Consider the following 18,572-nt stretch of genomic DNA (forward strand, 5'->3'; position numbering starts at 1 on the left):
TAATGGCTTTCTAATTATTAAAAAAATTTGAATCTGAAAATTGAGACGTGCATTTGTATTCAGCCCCCCTTAGTCAATATTTTGTAGGACCACCTTTCGCTGCAATTACTGCTGTAGTCTTTTGGGGTCTGTCTCTACCACCTTTGCACATCTAGAGGTGACATTTTTGCCGCTTCTTCTTCGCACACTCGCTCTCGCTCAGTGAGATTGGATGGAGACGTCTGTGATCAGCAATTTTCAAGTCTTGTCACAGATTCTCAATGGGATTTCGGTCTGGACTGTGACCGGGCCGTTCACACACATGAATATGATTTAATCTCAACCCTCCATTGTAGCTCTGGCAGGATGTTTAGGGTCGTTGTCCTGCTGGAAGGTGAAACTACGCCCCAGTCTCAAGACTTGTGCAGCCTCCAACAGGTTTTCCTTCAGCATTGCCCTGTCTTTAGCTCCATCCATCTTCCCATCAACTCTGACCAGCTTCCCTCTCACTAAAAGCTCATTGTGGAAAAGTAGCCTAAATGTTCGAAAACTAATATTACAGAAGAGACAGTACAACGTGACGCTTAACAGGGGGCTTGGATTGGCCACAGTTAAACTGATTGCTGGTTCTTTGCTTCCGGTAAGGCCACGTTCACACGTTGAATGTTCGGTGAGGTTTTTTACCTCAGTATTTGTAAGCCAAAGCCAGGAGTGGATGAGAAATGCAGAAGTGGTGACGCGTTTCTATTATACGTACTTTTCCTCTCCTGATTTTGGATTACAAATACTGAGGTAAAAAACTCACCAAATGCTCAATGTGTGAACATGGCCTTATACCCAAGGTGGAACTAGCATGATTTTCTCACAGAAAGTAGCTGTCCAGAGCTAGAACAGTCATCCATATAAGGTCTCAATGGGTCAAGTACTGTCACCTGGTCACTGTCGTGTGGTCACGCAAAGGGTCTTCCCACCTTCCTATCAATTGTCATTTTCCCTCATTCTAAGGCTGGACCTGATATATACTTTGGACGGTTGCCTTTATATGATTGGCCAATGTTTAAAAAATATAACTTCCGCACGTGGTATGCTTTTTTTTTTTTTACTGGATGTCTCTGTATAGAATAGAGCAGCGGACATCACTATTTCATACAGAAAAAAATTAAGGTACAGTCTTCCAAATGTCATGGTCCATGTAAGGACCACAATCATCTGATTGACCACGGGTCTCCTAACCTAAACTCTACTGCTTCATATATGTCTATAAGGCCACGTTCAGTATTTGGTCAGTATTTTACCTCAGTATTTGTAAGACAAAACCAGGAGTGGGTGATAAATACAGAAGTGGTGACGCGTTTCTATTATACTTTTCCTCAGATTTTTCTACTCCTGGTTTTGGTTTACAAATACTGATGCAAAAAAACTCACCAAATGCTCAATGTGTGAACGCGGCCGAATAGACATATCTGAGGCAGTTGAGTTCAGGTCAGGAGACGCACGGCCGGTCTGGAGATTGAGGTGTGAACACGGACCATGTAAAGATGGCCTGACAGTACAAAGCCAGACTTATAGAGTGTGAAACACGATCAGTGACCACATGTATATCCATCACGAATGTATCAGACAGAACGGAGCCATCACCCAAATATAACTGCATGTATGAATTATTTTTTGAGCAGAGTATAAAGATCCCCAATTAATCGCAATCTATAATTACACCTAAAATTTTGAGGAAGGTAAAAATTTAATGAGACAGATACTAATTGCCCCATAGTAGGGGAAAAATAAAATGGGCTATACTCCCCCTAAACTGCCCCAGCAATCCCTTTCTGTCTTTGTTGACAGGTTGCAGCACACACAACTGCTGCAGCCGATCGCTGGGCTCGGTAGTCTCTTATCTGCATCACTTACAAGCCCAATTATTGCAAGACAGGGAACAATGGCGGAGAAGCAGCAGAGGATGAGCAAAGCTGATTTTATTATTTTTACTTGGCGTTAGCTGATGGTGAGGAAAAATAATCATGGAAGACCCCTTTAATATTAGATCGGTGGGGTTTAACTCCCAATAAACAAAGATGATTGATGGGGTCGTGAGGAGCGCGCTGTAGGGATTCACAAGTCTGCAGTCACATTGAGTGTTTGCAGATTGCTGCAGGCTTGGTAGCATGCACCTGTACACTTATTTTGCTAGGAGATGCTGGTCAATGTAATTTTTTGCAACACATTGCCACCACTACCATGAACTGCACACATAATATACAATGTATACGTAGCCGCGCCACACAATGCACAGATAAATGCCGCCATAATACATTGATCAAATAACAGCTCTACATATAAGCTACTACCACTGATATGTACTGTAAAGGCAAACTAATTAAAGGGAACCTGTCATCATGGAAATGCAGTCTAATCTGCAGGCACCATGTTATAGAGGAGGGGGAGTAGAGTAGATTTATATATACTGTACTTTTCTAGAAAAATAATCATTATTACCTGTGATTTAATCACTTAAATCTCTGTTTCTGTTTTTTTGGGTCCAGTGGGCGGTCCTATCAGTGACTGACAGCTTTCTTTAAAGAAGTGTGCATACAGAGAGAGCTGTCAGTCACTGATAGGACAGCCCACTGGACCCAAAATCCCAGAAAGAGCAGGGAATTAAATGATTAAATCATGGGTAATACTGAATCTTTTCCAAGAAAACCATATATCAATCTACTCAGCTCCTCCTGCTCTATCGTATGATGCCAGCAGATTGGATTGCATTTTCATGGTGATGGGTTCCCTTTAAGAGATTTATAGTGTCTACAAACTTTAGGTGCCCACTTAAAGGGGTTATCCAAGATTACAAAAGCACGACTTCTTCCTTCCAAAAACAGCACCCCTCCTATTTATATAGTATATTCAGTCTGATATTGTCATGGGAGTGTCAGATGTGACAGACAGACGTCCTGTTAGTTGCAGAAGATCTCTTCGTTTGGCATTACAGACACCTTCTTAGATCTGTCTCACTCTAGGACCCAGCGCCTACCTCCTTCCTGCTAATTGACACCATGGTCTGGGTGTTTAAATACTTGCTATTTGCTACTGGCAGGTGCCGGTGACATTCACATGACCCCTTGTGAAGGCTTGGAGCTGTTGCAGTCTGCTTACTCCCTCTTTGGTGCTAAGAGGCCATGTGTGTAATCTCTCTGAAGTCGACTCAAGCTAAGTTACTTTCCCCGTGTCTGTCTCCCCTTGCTGTCTTTAGTTGTTAGTGGGGGCTAACTAGCGGTCATCCCCCCCTTCCCTAGCCAGGGCCTAGCTCTAGAAAGATACAGGGTTTTAGGTTCCTGATCGGCGAGTGGTGAGAAACCAATTTAGGGATGGTAGGGAAGACAGGGCAATATCAAATCAGCCTAGGAGGTCTCCACTCCCTCTTTCCTTAGTGTCTGGGCTCCCTTCCCCTCACCACTTCATGTTGCACTTTGTCTTTCCTACACTGTGCGTGACAGATATTGAAGCTCAGCTACATTGAACCACCAATCCTAGTAATAGCAGTGATATAGAACAACAAAGCAATAGTGATATTAATGGGATTCATAGAGTTCACAAGCCATAGGTGCCCTTTTAAAGGGATTATCCAAGATTACAAAAAAACAAAACTGCCTTCTTCCAAAAACAACACCGAGCTCTGCTACTTTGAAGTGAATAGTGCAAAGCCGCAGTACCACATATAACCTGTAAATAAGAGTGGCTCTGTTTTAGGAAGAAGGCAGCCATGTTGTTCTAATCCAGTACAAATCCTTTAATGAAAGCACTATGGGACGCTCTTTTATGTATCTTGCTGGTTTCACTACAGAGATGTCCCGGGGGTCATCAACACAGAATAATCCGAACTCTCCACTTATACAGACAATGTGTTTCCATCTTTCGCCTTCACGGTGAAAGAAATGAAAGTCATCGCAGTAAATATTATTTATCAGTCGAATCCAAGTCAATTGATTTTCCGGCTGATGCCCATCATTGAGAGATTTTCCTTTCATTTGCAAAGACCCGCTGCATAAATATTTCATCCGGAGAAATCAGTAATCTTGCTATCAGAAGCTTCTTAACCCTGATACAGATCAGCCCTTTTCAGAGACTAGAAAACTTTTATTGAAAATTCAATTGCTTTTCATCGATTCATTAACATCTCCAAGTTCCCACCGTAAGACGAGCGCCGATATTTGCACAGATTATCTTTATCGCTTCCAGAAAGTCTCCGGCCAACGGCAGAAAATGTTTCCCGCCTGAGCGGAGGAGCGGATCTCTGTGTTGTGTCCGGCGCCCCCCTAACGCTGCCCTGGGGTACAACAAAATAATGCACACCAAAGGGAGTCTAATTCACACTGCATGATCTGGGAATGAAGAGACTGTAGCGCTGCATGAACATCGTTGCTTTTTACCTAAACAAGGGGCCAAGCAGGGGAGGACATATCATTGGTGCAACCTGTGCGGCTGCACAGGGTTCCAAGAGGTAAGGGGACCCATTTAAACCTCTAAAGCAGGTACAATTTTTCATTTTTAAGAACTCTTGGGCTGCAAAAGGCCCATATATTGTTATTGCACAGGGGCCCATTTCTGTCTGTGTCCGTCATTGGGGCCAAGGCCACCCGGCTGTGCAGGGAACTGCAGCACGGACCCACTCAAGTGGACAGGATAGTCAGTCCGAGAGTACAGCTGTGCTGCTGGGTGTGCTGCGTTCTTCGGTCTAAGGACCCATAAGGGTTTCATGGGTGAGACCTCCACCGATCACAAAGTGATTGCATATCCAAGCAAGATGCAATCCTTTTATGGTATTCAACCCATAATGGTTGAACTGGCCCATCAGCATATTGGAGAATCCATCAGTGAGTCCAGTCTATAACACAATATCGATCCCAAGGACAAGCCCATTTGTAGACACCTGGGGCTAGTCACTTGTCATAAATAGATCTTATTGATGATATGTCCTGTGTGTACAATGAAATTAAAAGTGGATGAGTACATCATCTGTATAGATAGGGGGTGGACCAAATAATTTCCTATCGAGCAGCCAAGGAAACCAAACCCAACAGAATCACATGATTAGAAAAGTCACTTTCTAACATATGAACAACATACTCCTATTCTGCTGCTTTGACTCCTCCCATAACCAGGTTGGCTACATGCACCTGTGTTGCCTTCACTAAACACAAATATATGACTCCATTATGCAAGATTAAATTACATAAATCTATTGCTGTTATTGATCTTGTGATCTGACTGGCTGTAGATTATTGCATTCCCTCCCACACCAGGCGATTATTTCATGTAGCATTGTGCCATATTAGAGATCAGGTCACTGCCTCCCACAGGATAAGCACACTCCTCTCATGCCGCTGTTTTTAGCCCTCCAATCTGATAGGATATACATTGAAGATTATTCTCCAAGAAAAATGTCCAAGAATTCTTTAACTAATTGGGATCTTGTAATAAGCATACATTTGATTTTTTATATGGTTTTTAGTTGATTACTGATAGTTTTGAAAAGTGTGTGTAAAAAGGCACATGGTGCCATTTTTATGGTTCAAAATATTGCTATAACATAGGCAAGACATAAGGTGGCATAAAGAAGAGAAAATGGTCTATCAAGTCTAGAGTCTGTACTAAATTGGAATAAATTTAGAACATTGGTACAGTAATTATTGATAAATCTCACCCAGCAGTCTGCTTTTCAACACTGCAACATTAACTTCATTATAGAAATGTACAGATGACTGTTTCCTACAAAATCAGCACACTCCTCTTCTTCCGCTGGCATCAAGCCTATGATGTTTGGCTAAATGGTACTCTATTTCCAAATAATTCCTATCATGGGACCTGCATAGTCCTGTCCTCACTAAAGAAATCAAGAGAGGGCAGATCACAAAATCAGTAGTGTTGAGCGAGTATGTTTTGTTAACCCTTTCGCCGAGTATGCTCGGGCCGAGCTCCGAGTATTTACAGCTGCTCAGTGATATGGTTGAATCACTCCCATGTGCATGATTTGCGACTGTTTGACAGTTTTATTACATGTGAGGAATGTGTAAGAAATAGACATTCCTCACATGTAATAAAGCTGTCAAACAGTCGCAAATCATGCACACGGGAGTGATTCAACCATATCACCGAGCAGCTGTAAATACTCGGAGCTCGGCCCGAGCATATTCGGCGAAAGGGTTAATAGAACATACTCGCTAAACACTAAAAATCAGAACACTCTTTTCTTGCTGCTCTCATCATCTCTAGAATCTGGCTGGTTAAAACAGTGCTTTATTTTGACTCAACTCTAGACATTATTTCTAATATATACAGTCGTGTCTTCAGTAATATATTCACATCTAAGGATAAGTCACTGCCTCCCACAACATCAACACACTCCTCTCCTGCAGTTGTCATCATCCCTAGAGTCGGATTGTTTAAAACGGTGCTCTATTTCAGCTCAATTCTAGACAGTCTTCTTATTATATACAGTATATCTTCAGCAATATAACCACATGTAAAGACAGGTCCCTGCCTTCCAAAAATCAACCCACTCTGCTCTTGCTGCTGTTATCATCCCTAGAATCTGATTGGTTTAAACAGTGCTCTCTTTTGACCCATTTTTTGACATTGTTCCTATTACACTCCTATTTTCAGTAATACTGCATAATCACATGTAAGGACAGGTCACTGCCTCCCAAAAGATCAACACATTCCTCTCCTTCTGCTGTCATCACGAACTATGATCAGACTGGTTATTAGGGTGCTCTATTCTGACCCAATTCCTGACATTGGCCTTATTACCTACAATCCTGTCTTCACAATTATAACTACAAGAAATCACAGGTCACTGCCTTCCACAAGTTCAGCACCCTCATCTTCTGCTGCTCTCTTCTTTTTCTTGATCTTATTAAATGGAAAACATCTACACAAACAGAAATGCATGAAGATGAAATACCAAGAATTCCCAGGCATTATATCTGAGGATCTCCATAAAGAATGCCATGGGAAGGGTAGAAAGACCCTCACAGGTCAAAGTACATTTTTCTTTATCGTTACAAACGAAAAAGGAAAATGGATCACACCACAAATACAATCAACATAAGTCACCTGAAGAATGACAAGAGTGTGATAGACATGTCTCCAGGGCAATGTTCAGTAGTCAATAACATGAAATATTGTCTGTAGAGATCCTTCTTACAAGGAATTATGGCAGATGTGTGACAATATCATCATTGTGCCTTAGGTCACTATTTGTCATCCTTGTGTATATGTCTATGGTAGATCTAGTCTCCCGGTACATACTCGCACGCAACCTCCGATCCTCACAATACCTCCTTCTCTACTCCCCTCTTATCACCTCTTCCCACAATCACATACAAGATATCTCCCGTGCATCCCCCCTACTCTGGAACTCTCTACCACAACACATCAGACTCTCGCCTACCATGGAAGCCTTCAAAAGGAACCTGAAGACCCACCTCTTCCAACAAGCCTACAACCTGCAGTAACCACCGCTCCACCATACCGCTGCACGACCAGCTCTACCCTCACCTACTGTATCCTCACCTATCCCTTGTAGACTGTGAGCCCTCGCGGGCAGGGTCCTCTCTCCTCCTGTACCAGTCGCCGTCACGTTTTGTTCAAGATTACTGTAATTGTTTTCGCTATGCATATCCCTTTCTCACATGTAAAGCGCCATGGAATAAATGGTGCTATAATAAATAATAATAATAATAATCTGTAAATATGAGAATCTAATCACTGCATTAGAAGTTCTTCCCAGAGACTCGAGCTCCAGAGCAGCACTTCCCACAAAGCTCCCTAAAATTCTGAGCTCTTCTTCTTCAAGTACTAGAGACATGTTTCACCATCTTGTTCCAGAACCGATACACCCTCTGTCTTCATAGATGAGGCTGCTTTAAAAGCTCCTTGATTTTTTTAGGTGTCATACAATACTATATTGTAAAGCTTGATGATGATTTCTATGGGGGGTATCTACAATTTAGTTTGGACATGTAAAGCTAATGCCGGTGCACCTGCATGGCTCCATTTCCCCTCCATGCAGGGACGCCAACATACTCACCGCCACAGCCGCGCGGTCACCTCCCCTTCTCTTGGTACGTCTCTCTGCTTCCCGCTGGCTGTGCACACCGCACAGACTTCCCGGCTGTGCCTACTGCACGCGCGCTCCCCTGCCCTTGAAGGGGCAGCGTGCGTAGTTTGAAAATGCCCCCAGACAATAGCTGGGAGGCATCTTGTATAAAAGGCGCAGTCCCCAAAAGGGAGGTTCCTGAGCAATGTTCTTCCATTAGTGAGTGTTTATGTAACTAGTGAGTTGCCAGGTCCCAGTCCCTGTACCTGAATCCTCTGGTCCTTGTGTGACCAAGGCCTGAACCTGAAACCGCATCTGGAGGTATCCGAACTCTGAAACCGCATCTGGCAGTACCTGAATCCAGGAACCGCATACGGCGGGTACCAGAACCCTGAAGCTGCACCGGCGGTATCCGGCGGCTACCTGCAGCTCAAGTCTGACTCAACCATCAGGAGCTCCAGGGAAATGAGGGAGCTTTGGGGCACCCTTGGAGTGGCCAAAGGCTCAGTGTGAGTGCAGCAGCAGTGTCTGTGGAGAACCACTATTTGTTATGCCTCTGCATGGATACTGTAGTCATGCTCACATGGTGTCATTGCTGGCTATCATCACTGGCTTTTGTCTGCGGCTGCAGCTTTGTACTCTGCTGTAGACAACAGCCAGCAATGAAAGCCAGGGATGACACTATGAGAACTGTCAATCAAGATATGACAATGCTAAGCATGCAAATTAAAGGGATACAACAGTGCACAGAGCTGTTGGCCACATCAGGGGTGCACCAAAGCCCCCTCATTTGGATATAAAATAAATTAGGATTTTTTATACCAAATAAACCACTAAAATCTATACCACAGGTATGATTTTTATAGATGCTTACTCCCCTACATGACAGTATAAGTGGCTAAGTTAGCATTTTGGGGGAGACAGACTTCCATTACCTTTCCTCCCAGCATAAGTTGTAGTGGCTTCTTGTCACTTAAAGGGGTTGTACCATAAATGATAACATTTTGATCACTCAGAGTCTTGCGTGCACACCACTATGGGTCTGTGGTAGATAGCTGAAAGCTATACTAAGCTCTGTTTGGCAGCCCCTTGGACAATTTTTGGAGAGCAGGCGAATCATTGCTTCATTCAAACGTCTTGTTTCAGCCTCTTTCTTGTAATCCGTGGGGTCCAGAAAATGGAAACCCCCAACGTTTTCTTTGCATTTTTTGGTATGACCCCTTTAAAAAGTAACACACCCTCAAATCTACAGCTCATGCATAAACTTTTGCCTAAGGTCGTGAGCACAAAAACTTGCAAATTTTAGTTTGTTATTGTACATCAGAAATGAATACAAGATGGCGCAATTATTTGGCATAATGAACTTTCATTATGATAGTCTGTCACACAAGCAATGTAATCAATCTCTATATAAACCTTCCAGCTCTAGATCTCATTAGGGTAATAATGATCAATTAAAAGGTTTGGGATTCTTCATCTGTTGGTGGCAACGTGATCTAACATATGGTCAGAGGTAAAACGGTGGCGTGAAGCCTTTCCTCTACACAATCGTCCTCATCTCTCATTTTACTCATCCAAATCTGAATTGTATTTTCTTTTTGTAATTAAGCAGATCTCGTCGGACGCATCGTTTATTAATATTTCACATTTGAAGAGAAGAGAATAAACTGATGGTGTACAGATTCAGCAGGAGAACATGAATGAACATTTGTAGCCAGGCATCTGTGCCGCTGTGCACGTCTGGCAATGGCCTCTTGCAACAGATGGTCCGGGAGAATGATTACCCCGGTGCCACTTACAGAACCAAAATATAATTCAATTACACTGTCCAACATAAGACAATAGGAAACACTTTGTAATCAAGAGATGGACAATGTTATAAAAATGATCAAAATTACTTGATATCAGGGATGACTAGAAAATATCTATAATATAACCGTAGATGCGTCCCTCTGTCCGAAGCCTCTATAGACTGCACAAGCGAGACGCGCCTGCGCAGCCTGGCTCCAGACAGAATAAAACATCTGCCGTTACAGGTGAGAGGGAGGAGGAAGAGGCTGGGGTGAAGGACTGTGGTGCCGGAGATCGCGGTATGCGGAAGCGCTCATAGCATACCGCTATCTCCGGCGCCATTAGGCTACATACAGTACAGACCAAAAGTTTGGACACACCTTCTCATTTAAAGATTTTTCTGTATTTTCATGACTTTGAAAATTGGGCATTCACACTGAAGGCATCAAAACTATGAATTAACACATGTGGAATTATATACTTAACAAAAAAGTGTGAAACAACTGAAAATATGTCTTATATTCTAGGTTCTTCAAAGCAGCCACCTTTTGCTTTGATGACTGCTTTGCACACTCTTGGCATTCTCTTGATGAGCTTCAAGAGGTAGTCACCGGAAATGGTCTTCCAACAATCTTGAAGGAGTTCCCAGAGATGCTCAGCACTGGTTGGCCCTTTTGCCTTCACTCTGCGGTCCAGCTCACCCCAAACCATCTCGATTGGGTTCAGGTCTGGTGACTGTGGAGGCCAGGTCATCTGGCGTAGCACCCCATCACTCTCCTTCTTGGTCAAATAGCCCTTACACAGCCTGGAGGTGTGCTTGGGGTCATTGTCCTGTTGAAAAATAAATGATGGTCCAACTAAACGCAAACCGGATGGAATAGCATGCCGCTGCAAGATGCTGTGGTAGTCATGCTGGTTCAGTATGCCTTCAATTTTGAATAAATCCCCAACAGTGTCATCAGCAAAGCACCTCCACACCATCACACCTCCTCCTCCATGCTTCACAGTGGGAACCAGGCATGTAGAGTCCATTCGTTCACCTTTTCTGCGTCGCACAAAGACACGGTGGTTGGAACCAAAGATCTCAAATTTGGACTCATCAGACCAAAGCACAGATTTCCACTGGTCTAATGTCAATTCCTTGTGTTCTTTAGCCCAAACAAGTCTCTTCTGCTTGTTGCCTGTCCTTAGCAGTGGTTTCCTAGCAGCTATTTTACCATGAAGGCCTGCTGCACAAAGTCTCCTCTTAACAGTTGTTGAAGAGATGTGTCTGCTGCTAGAACTCTGTGTGGCATTGACCTGGTCTCTAATCTGAGCTGCTGTTAACCTGCGATTTCTGAGGCTGGTGACTCAGATAAACTTATCCTCAGAAGCAGAGGTGACTCTTGGTCTTTCTTTCCTGGGGCGGTCCTCATGTGAGCCAGTTTCTTTGTAGCGCTTGATGGTTTTTGCAACTGCACTTGGGAACACATTCAAAGTTTGCCCAATTTTTCGGACTGACTGACCTTCATTTCTTAAAGTAATGATGGCCACTCGTTTTTCTTTCTAACAGTCTATTCAGTAGGACTATCAGCTGTGTATCCACCTGACTTCTGCACAACAAAACTGATGGTCCCAACCCCATTTATAAGGCAAGAAATCCCACTTATTAAACCTGACAGGGCACACCTGTGAAGTGAAAACCATTTCCGATGACTACCTCTTGAAGCTCATCAAGAGAATGCCAAGAGTGTGCAAAGCAGTCATCAAAGCAAAAGGTGGCTACTTTGAAGAACCAAGAATATAAGACATTTTCAGTTGTTTCACACTTTTTTGTTAAGTATATAATTCCACATGTGTTAATTCATAGTTTTGATGCCTTCAGTGTGAATGTACAATTTTCTTATTCATGAAAATACAAAAAAATCTTTAAATGAGAAGGTGTGTCCAAACTTTTGGTCTGTACTGTACCTCGCTCTCCAGCGAGTCTGGAGGAAGGGTGTGGTGCCGGAGTTCGCGCCTGCGCATAGCACGATCTCCGGCGCCACACTCCTCCTCCAGACTCGCTGGAGATCGAGGATGCGCTGCAAGTGAGAGGGGAAAAGGTGAGTAGAACTGTATTTTTTTTTTTGTATGGATGGGGGAGCACAAGACAGGATGGGGGAGCTGGATGAGGGGCACACATAACGGTATGGGGGCGCACATAACGAGATTGGGAAGCAGGATGGGAGGCGCACATAACGGGATGGGGGCGCAGGATGGGGGCAGCACATAATAGGATTGGGAAGCAGGATGGGGGACAGCAAATAATAGGATGGGGGCACACATAATGGGATGGGGGCAGCACATAACAGGATGGGGGCGCAGGATTGGGGCAGCACATAACAGGATAGGGGTACAAGATAGGGGCAGCACGTAACAGGATGGGGGCACAAGATAGGGGCAGCACGTAACAGGATGGGGGCGCAGGATGGGGGCAGCACAAATACCAGGATGGTGGCAGCACATAACGGGATGGGAGAGCTCGATGGGGGAAACACATAGCAGGATGGGGAGGCACATGTTATGCACACGCCCGGACTGACTGGCGTGAGCATGGTTAGTGATCCCACTGGACCATGAACCGAGGAGTGCCTGGAGGGGCGTGACTAAGTATCAACTCGGTCCGACCAAGGTCGCACGGCGGCTCAGTCGACTCCGTGAACCAGGGAGGAACCGAGCAGAGGGACCAGGTGCTACTCCAGGTCAGACCCCGGTCACAGCTGTTGACCCACATCGGGGAATGCAGGAACAGGCAAGTTAGGCTGGCATACTGACAGGTGGGTACTGGCAGGCACGGCTGGTATGCAGACAGGTGGGTACTGGCAGGCACGGCTGGTATGCAGACAGGCGGGTACTGGCAGGCACAGCTGGTATGCAGACAGGTGGGTACTGACAGGTAGGAACGCAGGCAGGATAGGGACCAGTACAGACTGGGATACAGGAACAGAGCCGCAGGTGCGGCAGACAAGCAGAGCAGAGCAAAACCCGCAGGTGCGGTAAATGAGCAGAGCAGAGCAAAACCCGCAGGTGCAGTAGACAAGCAGAGCAGAGCAAAACCCGCAGGTGCGGTAGACAAGCAGAGCAGAGCAAAACCCGCAGGTGCGGTAGACAAGCAGAGCAGAGGAAAACCCGCAGGTGCGGTAGACAAGCAGAGAAGAGCAAAACCCGCAGGTGCGGTAGACAAGCAGAGCAGAGCAATACCAGCTTGTGCGGTAGACAAGCAGAGCAGAGCAAAACCCGCAGGTGCGGTAAACAAGCAGAGCAGAGCAAAGCCCGCAGGTGCGCTAGACAAGCAGAGCAGAGCAAAACCCACAGGTGCGCTAGACAAGCAGAGCAGAGCAAAACCCACAGGTGCGGTAGACAAGCAAAGCAGAGCAAAACCCGCAAGTGCGGTAGACAAGCAGAACAGAGCAAAACCCGCAGGTGCGGTAGACAAGCAGAGCAAAGCAAAACCCGCAGGTGCGGTAGACAAGCAGAGCAGAGCAAAACCCGCAGGTGCGGTAGACAAGCAGAGCAGAGCAAAACCCGCAGGTGCGGTAGACAAGCTGAGCAGAACAAAACCCACAGGTGCGGTAGACAAGCAGAGCAGAGCAAAATCCGCAGGTGCGGTAGACAAGCAGAGCAGATACACACAAGGTACTTACAATGAAGTAGCGAGTGAACACTAAACTCACAAACAGAAGTACAGAGACAACAAATTGGAGTTAGGTGCAGGTTCAGACACTGCAGGAAAAAGGAAGATACGAACATAGAGACAAACAAGTAACGGGCTAGGACACTGTTCGGATAGCAACTGAACCAGGAACAAGATACAGGACCGAGCCTGGGAATTCAGCCCCCAGGGTGACGGAAACAGACTAGAAGTCACAGATACAGGTAACGGGCCTGGGTATACAGCCTCCAGGGTGGCGGAACAGACTAGAAGTCACAGATACAGGTAATAGGCCTGGGTACTCAGCCCCCAGGGTGGCGGAAACAGACAAGAAACAGGACAGGACCTGGCAACTCAGTTGCACAGAACACACTGAAAGAAAGTGTTGCTCAGGCACCTCCTACTGGGTGGAGGGGGTTTAAGTATCCAGTGACTCACAACAATAGGCTGGGGACGCATTAGGAGTGCGCACACAGTAACCATAAGAATCAGACAGTAACCGCGCCGCCACCCTAAGCAATCAGACAAGAGACATGCACACAGCAGATACTGGAGCAAAGTGTGCAGCCAAGACTGATAGGTAAGATGGCGGTCTTGCATGGTGGGAGGTGGTATGCCATGCCAGCACGCCGCCAGGGATGTTACAGCACATAACAGGATTGGGAAGCAGGATGGGGGGGCGCATATAACAGAATTGGGAAGCAGGATGGGGGCAGCACATAACAGGATGGGTGCAGCACATAACAGGATGGGGGCTCCACATAACAGGATGAGGGCTGCACATAACAGGATGGAGGCTGCACATAACAGGATGGGGGCTGCACATAACAGGATGGGGGCAGCACATAACAGGATGGGGAAGCAGGATGGGGGGCGCATATAACAGGATTGGGAAGCAGGATGGGGGCAGCACATAACGGGATGGGGGCGCACATAACAGGATGGGGGCAGCACATAACAGGATGGGGGCTGCACATAACAGGACGGGGGCTGCACATAACAGGATGGGGGCAGCACATAACAGGATGGGGGCAGCACATAACAGGATTGGGAAGCAGGATGGGGCGCACATAACGGGATGGGGGGCGCAGGACGAGGGCAGCACATAACAGGATTGGGGCAGCACATAACAGGATTGGGAAGCAGGATTGGGGGCGCTCATAGCAGGATGGGGGCGCACATAACAGGATTGGGAAGCAGGATTGGGGGCACCCATAGCAGGATGGGGGCGCACATAACGGGATGGGGGCACAGGATGGGGGCAGCACATAGCAGGATGGGGGCGCAAGATGGGGGCAGCACAAATACTTGGATGGGGTAGCACAAATACCAGGATAGGGAGCAGATAACAGGATGGGGACGCTGGATGGGGGCAGCACATAGCAGGATTGGGAAGCAGGATGGGGGGTGCACATAACGGGATGGGGGTGCACATATCAGGATTGGGAAGCAGGATAGGGGGCACACAACAGGATTCGGGAGCAGGATGGGGGCAGCACATAACAGGATTGGGGAGCAGGATGGGGGCACAAGATAGGGGCAGCACGTAACAGGATGGGGGCGCAGGATGGTGGCACAAGATAGGGGCAGCACATAACAGGATGGTGGCGCAGGATGGGGGCAGCACAAATACCAGGATTGGGGCAGCACAAATACCAGGATGGTGGGCGGCACAAATACCAGGATGGTGGGCAGCACAAATACTAGAATGGTGGGCTGCACAAATACCAGGATGGTGGGCAGCACAAATACCAGGATGGTGGGCAGCACAAATACTAGAATGGTGGGCTGCACAAATACCAGGATGGTGGGCAGCACAAATACCAGGATGGTGGGAGCACATAACTGTTAGAACTCTCCTGTTAGTTTTTTCTATCTTGCTAGTCACATGACCTTTTTTGCCTATTTAATCCAGCTCCGCCCTCCTGGCCTTGCTGGACTGCATTGTAATTTCTACTCTTAAGTTAGCCTGGTGTTAGTTACCTTTCTCAGTCAGTTTAGCTAGGTCTTCGGACCTTTATGTTCTTTGTTGTGTGTTTGTCTTTTACTGCTACAATTTCTGCTAGGAGGTGTCCAACTTTATCCCAGTCCCTAGTTCTTGTAGGGATCCCTCCCTTGCATCTATAGGTCTTCGTACAGACTAGCCGAGTACTTTAGCGGGTCTGATCGCAGGATCAGGTTCCCCGTTACATCGTAGGGATCTAGCTTAGATCTATTGTAGGGACAGATCTCCTTTCTTTCCTTAGTGCTTGTAGCAGATCATAACTGTAAGTCCAGCCCAAAAATATCTCTAAGGAAAGACTTCCAGTTTCCATCATGGTGTCGGTTCAGGATTTGGCTCAACGCCTGCAGGGACTCTCTCTGGAGGTGGCCGAGCTCCAACAACACGTGAGTAGCTGTTCTGGAGCACATTTTGTGGAGCCAAAGGTACGTTTGCCTGATTTATTTTTTGGTGATCAAGAAGAATTTTTTCCTTTAAAAATGCTTGTTTGTTGTATTTTCGTTTGAGACCCAGATCCTCTGGTGATGAATCACAGCGCATAGAGTTCATTTGTCGTTTTCATCCGGATATCATCCTGAGTCTAATGGCCAGACAGAAAGGAAGAATCAGGATGTGGACCAGTTCTTGCGTTGTTTTGTGGCAGACAATCAGGAGGGGTGGTCTGAGTTTCTGCCACTTGCTGAGTTTGCTCTTAACAACCATACATCCTCTTCTGCTGGTTGTTCGTCTTTTCTTTGTTGTTCTGGGAGACATCCGTCTTTTGGGTCATTCTCCAAATTGGTATCGGCTCTGCCTGAGGAGGAGAGTTTTTCCGGTGATTTGGAGAGAGTTTGGACAGATGTGCGTGGTAATCTTCAGGAGGCTAACAAAAAATCTAAGAGGTACTTTGATAGGAAACGGCAAGAGGTTTTGTTTGCTATTGGTGACATGGTTTGGTTGTCCTCTAAGATTCTGCGGTTGAGGATTCCTTCTAAAAAATTGGGTCCCAAGTTTGTAGGGCCCTTTAAGGTGCTTCAGGTAGTTAACCAATCTGCTGTTAGGTTGGAGGTTCCTACCTCCTGGAAGATTAATCCGGTGTTTCATATTTCTCTGTTGAAAAGAGCTTATGTGTCGGATGGAGACGCCTCTGCCACTGTTCCTCCGGTGGTGGAGGACGGGGAATACGAAATTTCCCGCATCCTAAATTCTAGACGGTATAGAGGGAGTTTGCAGTATCTCGTCGCTTGGAAGGGTTTCGGACCCGAGGATAACTCATGGGTGAGGACGGATGATGTTTCTGCTTCCAGACTTGTCAGAGCGTTTCACAAGAGGTTTCCTGATAAGCCTGGGCCTAGGGGATCCGGAGGATCCTCATAGAAGAGGGGATACTGTTAGAACTCTCCTGTTAGGTTTTTTCTATCTTGCTGGTCACATGACCTTTTTTGCCTATTTAATCCTGCTCCGCCCTCCTGGCCTTGCTGGACTGCATTGTAATTTCTACTCTTAAGTTAGCCTGGTGCTTAGTTACCTTTCTCAGTCAGTTTAGCTAGGTCTTCGGACCTTTATGTTCTTTGTTGTGTGTTTGTCTTTTACTGCTACAATTTCTGCTAGGAGGTGTCCAACTTTATCCCAGTCCCTAGTTCTTGTAGGGATCCCTCCCTTGCATCTATAGGTCTTCGTACAGACTAGCCGAGGACTTTAGCGGGTCTGATCGCAGGATCAGGTTCCCCGTTACATCGTAGGGATCTAGCTTAGTTCTATTGTAGGGACAGATCTCCTTTCTTTCCTTAGTGCTTGTAGCAGATCATAACAATAACAGGATGGGGGCTGCACATAACAGGATGGGGGCATTGGATGGGGTCAGCACATAATAGGATGGGAGACCATATACAAATAAATGAAGCAGATTAATTGACCACCAAGGTCATCTATCCAATAAATATCTAACAGGAACTCTGTTCAACGTCTATGACAGCAATTCATATCAGAAAAAATGACGTATAAGAACAATATTATGCAAACAAATCACACTCTTATTTATAGATACAAAAAATATTTCATAAAAAGACATATACGCTAAAAAGTGGCATAAGTATATTGATAATGAGCTACAATAGAAATACCAAAAGACTGGCCAATCACATAATAGAACAAATCCATATATGGAGCAAATAAAGGTATGGGTATATCAAATCTATACCCTAGTCCAGCTGTTAGCACATAGAACAGCAAAGCTCCATGGAATGCTAAGGTGCACAGTGCATAATTAGTGAACAAACAATTTCATTTAGCACTCAGAAATTTATACAAATACAGAAATGTATGTATGACTCCTAGAAGAATGCACAGCGCCGAAACGCACGAAGGGTTGATGATTCCAGGACTGGCAACACTAATAGATACTTATGTGAGTATTATTGTATTTGTATAAATTTCTGAGTGCTAAATGAAATTGTTTGTTCACTAATTATGCACTGTGCACCTTAGCATTCCATGGAGCTTTGCTGTTCTATGTGCTAACAGCTGGACTAGGGTATAGATTTGATACACCCATACCTTTATTTGCTCCATATATGGATTTGTTCTATTATGTGATTGGCCAGTCTTTTGGTATTTCTATTGTAGCTTATTATCAATATACTTATGCCACTTTTTAGCATATATGTCTTTTTATAAAATATTTTTTGTATCTATAAATAAAAGAGTGTGATTTGTTTGCATAATATTGTTCTTATAAGTCATTTTTTCTGATATGAATTGCTACAAATAAAAATGCTTGCCACCCGGGCGTAGAACGGGTTCAATAGCTAGTACTAAATATGAAAGGCAGGGGCCGATGCAGCTGCACAGGGGTCCATAGGGGAGGAGAGCCCAGCTGATCTGTGCACACTATATCAGAGCAAACACAGCTCATCATCCTCTCTGCTGTGCATTTTGCATTATCGTTCTTCCCTGTTCCCACCAGACATTGGGGAAAGAGACCTTCCTCCCAGCATCTGACTGCGCTCAGTAGATGCCTCTATAAGTTTGATTTTTCTTTCTTCAGTTACCTG

The 18,572-nt window shown here is 45.4% G+C and overlaps 1 protein-coding gene across 4 annotated transcripts in view; it reads right to left on the reverse strand.

The window, feature by feature from the left end:
• HHAT (hedgehog acyltransferase) overlaps positions 1–18,572 on the reverse strand; it is a 411,417-nt gene that overhangs the window by 264,934 nt on the left and 127,911 nt on the right. The gene's annotated exons all lie outside the window — the stretch shown is intronic.

This window comes from Phyllobates terribilis, unplaced genomic scaffold, assembly GCF_046119375.1.
Source record: "Phyllobates terribilis strain yellow unplaced genomic scaffold, ASM4611937v1 Scaffold_3__8_contigs__length_932513732, whole genome shotgun sequence".
NCBI lineage: Eukaryota > Metazoa > Chordata > Amphibia > Anura > Dendrobatidae > Phyllobates > Phyllobates terribilis.